The sequence below is a fragment of the Pinus tabuliformis genome, chromosome 7 (assembly GCF_031772625.1).
Source record: "Pinus tabuliformis cultivar Carrire ecotype Pingquan chromosome 7, CPIR1, whole genome shotgun sequence".
In the NCBI taxonomy this organism is placed as follows: Eukaryota; Viridiplantae; Streptophyta; class Pinopsida; order Pinales; family Pinaceae; genus Pinus; species Pinus tabuliformis.
Window position 1 is genome coordinate 920,307,360 of NC_142293.1, and position 12,606 is coordinate 920,319,965.

Below are 12,606 nucleotides of genomic sequence, written 5' to 3' on the forward strand. Positions count from 1 at the left end.
TTTAAGAACCAAAGGGATTACCTCCCAAGAGAGGAATCCAACATGAGATAGAGTGGCAACAGGATTGTCCTTTTCCTAACATTGGCATGTATAGGATGTCAGTGATGGAAAGCGCAGAAATTAAGAAGCAAATTCAAGAGTTGTTGAACAAAGGGATCATCAGACCATCTTCCTTGTCATGTGGTTCAACTATTGTATTAGTGCCAAAGAAGGATGGAACATGGTGCATGTGTGTGGAATTTCGTGCATTGAACAAAATTACAGTAAATAACTGTTACCCACTACCTTGAATGGATGATTTACTGAATCAATTGAAAGATGTAAATTATTTTACTAAGCTGGACTTAAGAAGTGGCTACCATCAAATTAAAATAGCTGAAGGAGACATTTAGAAGACAACATTCAAAACAAAACATGGTTTGTTTGAATGGCTAGTTATGTCGTTTGGTTTATGTAATGCTCCTGCTACATTAATGCATGTGATGAATGATGTGTTGAGGCCATTTCTTGATGAATTTGACATAGTCTACTTAGATGACGTCTTAATTTTCAGTAAACCCTGTGTTGAACATGTCATGCATGTAAGAAAAGTACTTGATGTCTTGGAAAAAGAACAGTTGTATCTGAAGATGTCAAAGTGCGAGTTTGGAAAGACTTATTTAGTTTATTTGGCTCATATCGTTGGAGGAGGTGAGTTGAAAATAGATCCCTCCAAGGTTTCTATCATTGAAAATTGGCTAAGTCCCAAGACAGTTACAGAGGTAAGAAGTTTTCTGGGAGGAGCCCAATATTGGAGGAAACTCATTGCTAATTTTTCTCTTATAGCAGCTCCTTTTCATGCGTTGACAAGCGCGAAAAAGGTTTTTTAGTGGGGAGGAAAACAACAAAAGGCCTTTGATGCATTGAAGCAAAAGATCAGTACAGCTCCCGTACTCATACTTCTAGACTTGATACATTTGTTTGAGATTCAGACAGATGCTAGTGATTACACTACGAGTGAAGTCCTCATGCAACATGCTAAGCCTATCTATTTTCATTCAGAAAATTTTAATGGTGCAGTGATTAACTATCCTACATATGAAAAGGAATTTTATGAATTGGTGCAAAGTATAAAAATATGGAAAAAATACTTGATGGGTAAGGAAACAATAATTCACACCGATCATCATCCATTGCAATACCTGCAATCTCAAACAAAGTTGCAGCAATCAAGGAAGTTACGATGGATGGGTTTCCTTCGACAATTCCACTTGGTAATCAGGTATAAGAAAGGTATCTACAATAAATTTGCTGATATGCTTTCTAGGTTTATTGTTAGTGCAACTACTTTACTCAAGCATAATTATATTTTACATGAAATTTATATTGATCAATATGCATTAGATAATGAATTTCAAGATGTTTATCCAAGCTTGAGTCAAGGTAACCAAGTAGAGGAATTGGAGTATCATTTGCATGATAACTTGTTGTACCATCTTGGCAAGCTTTTTATTCCGCAGGGAGAAAGAGTTAACATCATAAGAGAGGCACATACTTCTCTTATTGCTGGTCATTTTAGTGTAAGTAAGACCATGGCACATCTACAGAGGTATTGTTATTGGCATCGTATGCTTGAAAGTGTGTCTCGTTTTATTAAGGGATGTTCATTATGTGCAATCAATAAGCCTAGTAATAGGAAGTTATGATTGTACACACCACTTCCGGTTCCTTCATGATCGTGGGATTGTGTCTCTATGGATCTTGTAGGAGGCCTTACATTGTCAAAAGGAGGTAATGATTATTTGTATGTAGTTCTGGATAGGTTCATCAAAATGTGTATTTTGATTCCATGTAAAAAGCAAGTTATAGCTGAACAAACTGCTCAGTTATTCTTTCAGAATGTTTGGGTGCATTTTGGACTACCCACATCCATTGTTAGTGATCACGATTCTCACTTTGTAGGGAATTTTTGGTCAAACTTGTGGGGATTCATGGAAACCAAATTGAAAAAGAGTACAACCTTTCATCCACAAATAGATGGTCAAACAGAGGTAGTGAACATAATAGTGATACATCTTCTATGTGGGTATTGCAGCAAGAATCCTAAGTTGTGGGATGAACATTTGCACTATATTCAGCATGCTTACAACCGAGCCAAGCACTCTTCTACTCAAACTTCTCCATTTAAGGAATGTTTGGGATACTTGCCTAAATATCCTTGGCAAGGATGTTGCTATTGAAGGTCATAGAGACATAGAAAAAGAAAGAAAGTTCATTGAACAAATACAATTAGTACACCAAAAGGTTCAAGAATAGCTGGAGAAAAGTCAAGGCGAGTACAAAGCAAGGCATTAAAATAATCGTCAACATCACAAGTTCCAAGTTGGTGATGAAGTTTCACTTCGCATTAACAAAGAGAGGCTTCAAGGAGAAGGTAAAAAGCTAAAACCAATTAGATATGGTCCATTTAGAATTTTGGAAAATATCGGTAACAACACCTTTAGGTTGGATTTGCCTTCATATATGAAAATTTATGTTTTTGTTAATGTTGAGAATTTAAGGTTGTGTTGTAGAGACTACAACCACTCTCCAAAATTCTGGCCCACACCCAATTTCAGAGCCTCCCTTGAGAGTTTCGCTTAATGACTACACACACTTTGGTTCACTCCATGAACTCATGTGAGTCTTAGCATTCACCTTGCTTGTTCATTTCACCAAGTCTTGCATGTCAATGTCAAAATCATGCTTGCGACCATGTTCTGGTTATGCCCAAAGTCCTTGCTTCATGTGTACTTGTAGTGTTCGCTATGAAAGCATCTGTTGCACTCACACACAGAGTCACATCCACTGTCACATAAGCATCATCATGTTCAATCAACGATCAATCATGAGTGTCAAGCTTGTCGCTTGCACCATCAATTATTCATTGTTGAACATGTGTGTCGAGTTGGTTTGAGTCATCTTGTTGTGAAGTCATGTTGGTCTGTGTTTGTAAGATCACATTTGCATCTTTCACTCATTCACACACTTAGTCATTTTGCTGAAGTTCTAACAACGGACTTCCCTTTGAGAGTCGGACCATCACCCCACCATCAACTTGATTGACTCTCACCCAAAACAATGTAGGAGCACCAAGCAAGTATTTTCATGATGCGCTTCCCGCAATAAATTCAATCAACCTTCATGTTTCCCACCGGGAGAGTTGGACCCAGTAGCAACCTGGGGACTGACTCCCCTAAAAAATTATGTAGAGGCTATTGACCTTGCCCGCTCTACTGACTAAGGAAATTGCATAGACATAATGGATAGACAACCAGTGATCATCCCAATCTCCATCAGAAAATTGTGCATTTTTCCCAGTCAGTCCTCCCGACAGTCAACTGGCTTCTCATCTAGAAAATTGTGTAGTTTTCATGAGCATGCCTTCTGATGTCCAGCAGTTCGCTCAGCTCAAAATTTGTGCAGAGATGATCAACAAGATGACCTCCTAGCCTCTGTGTAGTTTCTCTCTCCATCATCTCCGAGTAGCAGACTGACAGTTCCCTCCAGGAATTGCGCAGTTTCTGCTGCCAAGCTCCCGACAGCTAACTGCCAGTTCCCCTTGGAAATTGTACAGTTTCTGCTACTAGTGACCCAACAGCTAGCTGCCAGATCCCTCCAATAATTGCACAATTTTGGCTACCAGGTTCCCAGCCAGATCCTTCACAAAAATACACAATTTTTTCCTGCTGATCCTCCATGCAACCCCGCCTGTTCCTCCAAAAATTTGCACAAATTTTGCTGTAAAGCCCTTACTGCCTGCTCATTCCAAAAAATGTGCATATTCTATCTACCTTGCTTTCTTGGATCCCAGACTATCCCTCCCAAAATTTGTGCAGTTTTTCCTTATCGCTGAGCCAGAACTCGTGGACAGTCACTGTTGACTCAGATTTCCCATCTTCATCACCCAGTTACTATTGCACAATTTTCATCAGTAGTGCCCAGAGCCATCATCTCACCTTACAACATTACTGCCTCTCCCAGTCACCCACATCTGAAATGATCACGTGTCATGGTAGACTAGGAGGTTTTTGGATTTGATGTCGTCTCGTCATGAGTGAATGCAGGTACATGTACACTAACAAACATGGCACGACAACGAATGGGATGAATGAAGGGAGCACATGTAGAAGGTCAAGTTCACCAACGGATGAACGAATGATGCATGTGAAGGGATGTGCTCGCAAATGGATGATCATGAAAATATATGTTCGCAGACGGACGGATGATAAAACATGCAAGATGTGCTCATGGATGGACGAATCGACAAACATGCACCTTTCGTGAACAGATGATCCTGTCAAGCCTTCCAACATACAAGTAAGAAGCAACGTGCCAAAGCAACATCAAGTGAACCAATGACCATAGAAGACTCTGCACACCTTGCCATGTGAAGGTGAAGCTGTGACACACCATTAAGACATCCATCACCCAATAGCACTATAGCTTGACATGCACTCTAGTAGCAACATGAATGTACCAACACTGTTATGTCAAGTCGTGTCATGAGTCATGTCATCCACATCTCTACTATGGGCCATGTTGTCAATCAATGGAATGTAACGTGGAAGTCCAAGAGACCCACTTGTTGTACAAAGAGACATGTAGAGTCGAAAAGTCATGGAATTCAAACAGTCATGAGGGTAGTCAAGCAACCACAAGGGTCAGTTTCAACCTTGGCTATAAATAACCCCTCATGTGTACATGCAAAAGACTTTTCATCTCAGCTCCTCCCACATAGACAAGAGTGTTTGTAATCTTTCCTTTGAGTAGTAAGTAGTGGCTCCAATGCCCCTAACATAGGGTTAGTGATGTATGGTGTAATGATGTGTCTTGGAACTTTCTCTTAATTCAAAAGCCTACTAACAGGCCAGAACATTTTCACACATGTATTGTAACTGTTGTAAAACTAATCTTTAACACTTTTGATGCATGATTCTTCAACCAATGTTCTACATTTGAACTGTTTCACTTGTTGTAATACATAATCTATTAATGGAAATGTGTTGTATATGTTATTAATGTTGTCTTTCCCATGTAGACTACTCTCCCAGACATCAGACAAACCTTTCACATAGAACTTTCTATAACAACCGTTTTACTCACGTGGACTAATCTGCTGAGTCTTATATGTGTTATCTTCCCTTGTGTTTTGTGACTTCCACATTCATGTGGACTGTTCCGTTGGAAACTGCACATGTCCTATTGTGTTGTGTTCCTAGCAGAGTTGGGACTTCTCCCAACCGACTTGGGACTTCTCCCAATCGACTTGGGACTCACTCCCATCCTTTCCCTCTACGGTGAAAGAACCATTGACACAAGTTGCACTTACACTCACCAGGCATGCGAACCTTGCTTCTTGAAGACAAAGCAGACCACTCTCCTATGCTGACAAGAATGAGTCAAGGCAAATACTTAATATAATTGCAACTAGGCCATCATACCAGATGTGACTCCCACACCAAACAGTGTGAGGTCTAGTTGGGACTTCATACCAGGGTGATCCCCTAAATGTTGGCAGATCTAGCACCATCAACATTTTTAGTGTTAGAATGAGGGCCAGATGACAAGGCGTGTCCTCTCATCCTGTTTTGATTCGTTGCATATATATCATGGATTCTTTCCCTCTTCTCCATCCGTGATGTGTCTCGAATCACAAAGATGTCACTATCACGAGGGCTTTTTTCGATCACTTGTTCACTTACATGTATGATGGTGAAGGCGAAGTGGCCTGGCTTGAGTTCTTACATGACCTTCTTTCCATGCTTGATGAAGAAGATGGATGTTCTAATGAATAGGCCAACTTTCTGCTTGCATACACACTTCGTAAATATCCACATCGATGGATGTACAACCTACGGGCTAAAAGCGTGCACTCACTTGAGCACTTTTGTGATCTCGTTGAAGAAACTTTCTATCATTTTGATCTAGAACATCTTGACCAAAAATTGCAACAACAATAGAAGGCACCGCATGAATCACCTATGGATTTTTGGCAGTGCTTCTGTGATTTTCAATTTCAAGCTCTCAAGAGCTAGATGCAATTTTTCTATCTTTGGGACCAATTCGAGTACTGCCTTAGGAAATATGTTCATCCCTAGTAGAATTTCAAGCTCAAACCCCGCTCAAAGTTCTTGAGTGATGGAGTTGCGCAATCACAGATGGACTCAGTCACTGTCACAAGTGACTATCCACCATCCTCCCATAAAATATCTCCATCATCACATAATGATTTGGGAGAGCATGAACACACATTTGTTGAATCGTCACGTCCTCCCGACATCGCTCCTTCTGATTTTTGCACAGACTTGGTTGTGAGCCCCATACCTCGTCAGATGTATTTTGTACCTCAGCCTCCATTTTCATATTCTAATCATCCTCCAGATGACACTACCTTGTATTCTTCTATTCCAGACTCTACATTTGTTTTGAATGAGGATCGATCTATCGACAGAGTTGGTGTTGCATAAACAACATGCACTAAAATTCATGAAGAGCATGACAAGGAGCTTGAACATCCACCAGCAATAGGGGACCATCCATGTCTATCTGTACATCCTCTGTTTTTTCCTGGCATCCTTGTTGATCCTGCCATCCCTGATTTTTCATGTGTATCTCCATCCACGGATGCACCCATTATTGATCTTTCACAAGACACACCGTATGTCAGCCCATAATCCAACAACAGAGAGGACCAATCATTCATTGAAAATCCACTTGATCTTTCATCTGATCTTTCTGGAAATGCAGAGGGTGAACATTCTTCCTTCTCATCTACCCCTTTGTGTGATTCATCAAACCATGAGGATGCCAACTAAAATGCTGAATTTTCTGATCTTGGTTGTCGTGATCTCTTCACCTCATCATTCGATCATGATGTTGATTCACTCGTTGTTAATCCATCTAAGTCACTAGTCTAAGAATATCCATCTATCAATGAAGTCGAAACCCCATAGACTATCGAGGCACTTCAGCCCCAGTTGATGGTTATGTCAGGCCCTCGCTATCTTGAGGTTGGTTTCACTTATGATCAAGAAATTGCTCAAACACTCAAGGCTCCTCATTACTCATCCGTATGCACTCAATATCAATATAAAACTTAGATTTTACTTCCTCCACTTGAACTACATGATCCCATCGCTAATGCATTGGAGGAATCTTACATAGTAAGCACAATTGTGCAACATAAGTGGTCTACCTTTCTCATGTTTTCTTGTATATCATGGTCAAGGGAATGATTACACTCAGCATTTGCACATACTGTAGCAAAACACCATGGCAACTCTATAGAGTACATGTCATGCGCTTTCACTCCTTTTTGTTCTGTGGATACTTGTAAGCTTGGAGAGTGTCTATTTTCATTGTTGTATCTTTCACATTTGTTTGTTCACACAACTAGGTTGCCCGCAGACCAAACCTTAACTAACATGGGTCAACCAATGCTCTAGTGGCTGCATTGGAAATATCACTTCATGTGATCAGGCCCATGCATTATTAGCTTAGGAGTAAGAGTAGTGTTTACTTTTAGTTTGCTTGCTTGCATGCTTGTCTGCTTTCTTACTTTGCATGTGTGTTTGCTTGCTTGCTTATGTGTTTTCTTACTCGCTTTGCTTTCAATTTTACTTCTTCTTCTTTTTTCAATTTGGTTGCTTCACTTACTATTTTTTGTTTGTTTGCTTGAGTTGCTTAATACCTTACTATTTTTGTTTCCTGAAACAATTGTGCCAACTACTACATTCTGGCTTTTGAATAGAGTATGTGGCTGAGATTTGAAGAAACTCGTGACATTGCAGCACTTGGCTAGTCTTGTGTTCATCTTCTCTGTGCTTGGTTATAACCTTCGACCGATTAAGTCTCTACGAAAAATGCGAACCGTCTGTGAGGGAAGTTTTGGTTGAACCATGAACCTGTGTCCACAATGGGAAGCCCCATGCCTGCACTCATCCTTCTTCTTTGTGTATTTAAGCTCATCAACCCAGTAGAAACAAAGAAGGGGAAAATCCAAATCAGTAAACCTATATCAGAGATCTTACATGCTTCTCTAAAGGAACAACCTCTTCTGCTCTCAATAAGTTGGGATCCCTCTTTCGCCCCAAAAATAAATAATTGTTGATGCACAGTCCTCTTTAAAAAATACAGAGGAAAAAAAAGAGAAAGGCTTCCTATGTAGAGAGGTCAAGCATGTAACTCCACTGGGGTACTTACCAGGCTCGCTGGAAGTGGACCAATGTGTGTGTTCCTACATGACTCTTTTGGGGTACTATCCAAGTCTGCTGGTAGTATAGAAACACCAAAGATGAAAACTTATACTCTGAAAATATTCAACTCATGGGCTAAACTACCCTTCCCAGATTTAAAACACTGTGATAAAGCTAAAATTTTGATTGTGTTTCACTGAGTTGGCAAAAGGTGAACCATTCATGTCCATGGGGTAAGTGGGGAAGCCAAAGTAACCCACACAGTGATTCAATACTCCCTGAAAGACCAAGTCCTTGTGCTAGCAATGAACCAAAACAAAGAAGCTAGAGTTCTACCAATGTGTTGCCAAGTGTTGTAGCGGCTTCAATACCCTCCAAAATTTCAACCTACACCCAATTTTAGAGCCTTCCTTGAGAGTTTCACTTGATGACTGCACACACTCGGGTTCACTCCATGAACTCATGTGAGTCTTAGCATTCTCCTTGCTTTTTCATTTCACCAAGTCATGCATGTTGATGTCAAAGTCATGCTTGCAACCATGTTCTGGTTATGCCCAAAGTCCTCGCTTTTTATGTACTTGTTGTGTTCGCTATGAAAGCATATGTCGCACTCACACATGGAGTCACATCTACTATTGCAAAAGCATCATCACAGTCGATCAACGATCAATCACAAGTGTCGCTCTTATTGGTTTCACCATTGGTGAGTCATGTTGAACATGTGTGTTAGGTTGGTTTGAGTCGTCTCCTTGTCAAGTCATGTTGGTGTGTGTTTGTAAGATCACATTTTCAAGTCATGTTGGTGTGTGTTTGTAAAATCATATTTTCATATTTCACTCGTTCACACACTTAGTCATTTCACTAAAGTTTTGATGACTGGCCTTCCCTTTGACAGTCGGACCATCACCCCACCATCGACTCGATCGACTGTCACCCAGAACAGTGTGGGAGCACCAAGTAAGTATCTTCAAGCTACACTGCTTGCGAGCAATTCAATCAACCTTCATGCTAGCCACCTAGAGAGTTGGACCCGATAACCACTTGGGGACTGACTCCCCTAAAAAATTGTGCGAAGGCTTCTGACCTTTCCTTCTCTACTGAATTAGGAGATTGTGTATACAGGCTAGAAAAATACCCAATGTCCGTCCCTATCTCCCTCAGAAAATTGCACAGTTTTCCCAGTTAGTCATCCCGACAGTCAACCGACTACTCATCTAGAAAACTATGCAGTTTTCATGAGCAAGCCTTCTGCTACCCAACATTCCACTCAGCTCAGAAATTGTGCAGAGATGATTAGCAGTCCGGCATCCCAAACTCAGTGCATTTTCTCTCGCTATCATCTTCCAATAGTAGATTGACAGTTCCCTCTATGAATTATGCAGTTTCTGCTACCAAGCTCCTGACAGTTGATTTCTAGTTCCCATTATAAATTGTATAATTTCTGCTTCCAGTGACCCAAAATCCAGTTGCCAATTCCCTCCAGGAATTGTGCAGTTTTGGCTACTGTCACACGGAATCTGTCAAGGGTGGGACACGACTGACCTTCCTAGAAGTCTAAGACATTCTAATGACAAACAAGACAAATGGAGTGATCTTCTCTAAATACACCTTTTACAAATGAAAACTACAAGTGTTTAGGCTTACCTATTCCAAAACGCTGTTGTTGAAGTCCGTTCTTGACGATCCGGATGAGCTCCTCCTTCAAGTCAATTCCTGCAACCACAAACAATCAAACAATACCAAGCACTTGCATTTTTATAATAAAACATATATTCAACATTGCAGACCAAGGAAACACATGAATAACTCATAACACAAGCTATTGAGAAAATAAAACCAGTTTGTATTAATAACGAAAAAAGAAAAGATGACTCTGGCCTTGGTGTTGTGCAAGTTCCTCCCAGGGTCCATCAAGGGTTTTCCTTACTTTGACAAGCTCAACCTTTCCCAAGTAGAATCAAGTGAAGACAATCTCTCCTCACAAAGGCTCTAATGGAAGACCTAAATCCTGCAGCATTTACCCAAAGAACATGTTCATTTTTACCGTTTCACTGTTGAAGTTGAAAAAGGAGCTTTTGACAAGAAACTTCCCGTGGTTGCTGCGGAAAATCTGACCGTCGGAATCGAACGCCGCTTCACCGAGGTATTTTACACATCCCACTCTTCATTTTTATCCGTTTAGTTTTTTGTTTTCGGTCTCTGTTTCATTTTTTGGGGGGTTTTGGGTTCAAAATGCGCCCCTCGGCGGACGCAGGTGCCCTTCGGGTGACCTGCGTCCCCCGACTTTTTCTCACACGGGAAAAAGGTCGGGGGACGCAGTCCGCCTTCAGGCGAGCTGCGTCCGGACGCCCTGTGCTACAAAGCCGGGGTGCGTCTTCCGAAAGGGCGCATTTCAAAACCCTAACTCTCTCAAAAAACCACCAAATTTTCTCAAATTAATTTCTAATTGACTCTTTTGATGTGCAGGACCTAAAACATGTTAGACTGGAGAGAGAGAGAGAGCACGTAGAGGACGATGAAGCTGCGATTAACCACCAACCCTCTCTGGATGCCTTAAGAACATGTGGATTGTACAAATATTGGACCATACCGGGCATGAGGGGCCAGGTAAGATTTTTGGAATGGCTGGTTGAGCGATGGAACGTTCAAGATCAATGTTTTTACATTGGAGGGCACCAGCTCGAGATAGAGCCCTCGGATGTATACTTTCTCACTGGCTTGCCAAACAGAGGTGAGCAACTCAACCTTGCGGGGACCAGGCCGGGTGGCCAATCCCTTGATGATCTCCGCGAGGAGTGGTGCAGACCAGGGACTCGCCATAAAAAAGGCGTGGAGATAAAGCACATCGCTCTGGCGGAACTTAGAGTTATTGCATTTACGGTCACTAGGATTTGTGGCGCGGCCGCCTTGCACATTGCCTCCGGATCCCAAATGCGGATGGCAGTTGACTGTTACCAAGGCACCATCTTCAACTGGTGCGAAGCTGTGTCGGCTCATATGAAGAGCCAACTAACCAAGGCAAAGAACGGACGACTAAAAACTTTTGGATATGGGCCTATAGTCGTGAGCTTTGCCTTGGAGAGAGTTCCTATGCTGATCCCTCAGCAACTCACTGTTGATGACTTGGGTCCTCGGGAGCCAAAGCTTGTTCGATGGGTTGCGGTGATGGCCCGGCATCCTGACGAGGGTGCTGCAGTGGTTCGATTCTCAGACAGTTACTTCGACTGGCTAGAGGGCCAGCTTTTTGTGATACAAGACTTTCCATATGCCGGAATGGATTTCAGAGGTGATCCGGACATGGTTCTTCCACAGGGAGAACAATGGGATGACAGAGGTACTTTCATTTTCACAAGTTTTCTAATTATGTATTTTTTTATTTTTCATATATATCGTCTCAAAGTAACAGTAAAATTTTAAAAATGCAGATGTTGGACCACAGCGTCCAGCCAATCTCCGGCCTTACGACAGACGACATCCAGCTGCACCGGCCCTACAGGATGCGACAGCAGAAGTACTAGCTGATTTGGAGCATGATCTAGAGCGTCTCACGGCAGATATACCTGAGACTGCTATGGATGATATTCCTATGAGGCTTCAGCGCTTCGTAGTCGCGGTCCCTGGACCGTTTAGGAGATTTCTGCGCAAGGTAGCCCGCGCAGTAGTGTCGTACAGAGAGCACCACCAGTGATTGACTAGTCACTTTTGTAGTCACATGTGACATTTTTGACTTTTTGTACTATCATTTTGCCGATCATAAGGTGTGTTAAACCTATGATCGAAGACGATGTATATATTTTTGGACACACTTCTATCTATATCTATATATCACTATTACGGCTTATCTTGTTTAACATGTATGATGAAATGTTTTTAAATTTACTTGCATGATTATTATAAATGTCTGTCCAACACTCGAGAAGCAATTGCATCTGCTAATGTATTCAAAGACCTTGGAATATGTTGATATTCAATGTAATCAAATTCACGTTCCAAGAGACGCACTCTCAAAAACAACCTTAACACACAGGATTTCTAATGGCATAAACTCTATTAAGCTGTAATACAACAAGTTCAGAATCTAACCTCACTATCAAACGTCGAATTCCAAATGAAATAGATTCGGATAATAATTCAACCACTGCACTGTATTCTGCAATGTTATTCGTTGTTTGACCGAGGCTTACCCCATGCATAGAAACTAACTCGTCAGAGGGTGAATAGATAACCCAAGCTGCGGAAGAGATATTCCGTGTACTACGACAAGCACCATCAGCAAATCCAATGTATGTTTGGAGAGGCGTCGACATCTACAATATCAAGAGTAAAACCAAGATGAGCCAAAATAATGACGAAAAACCACACTTGCTAAGCTAAGCACACTGACTAAACT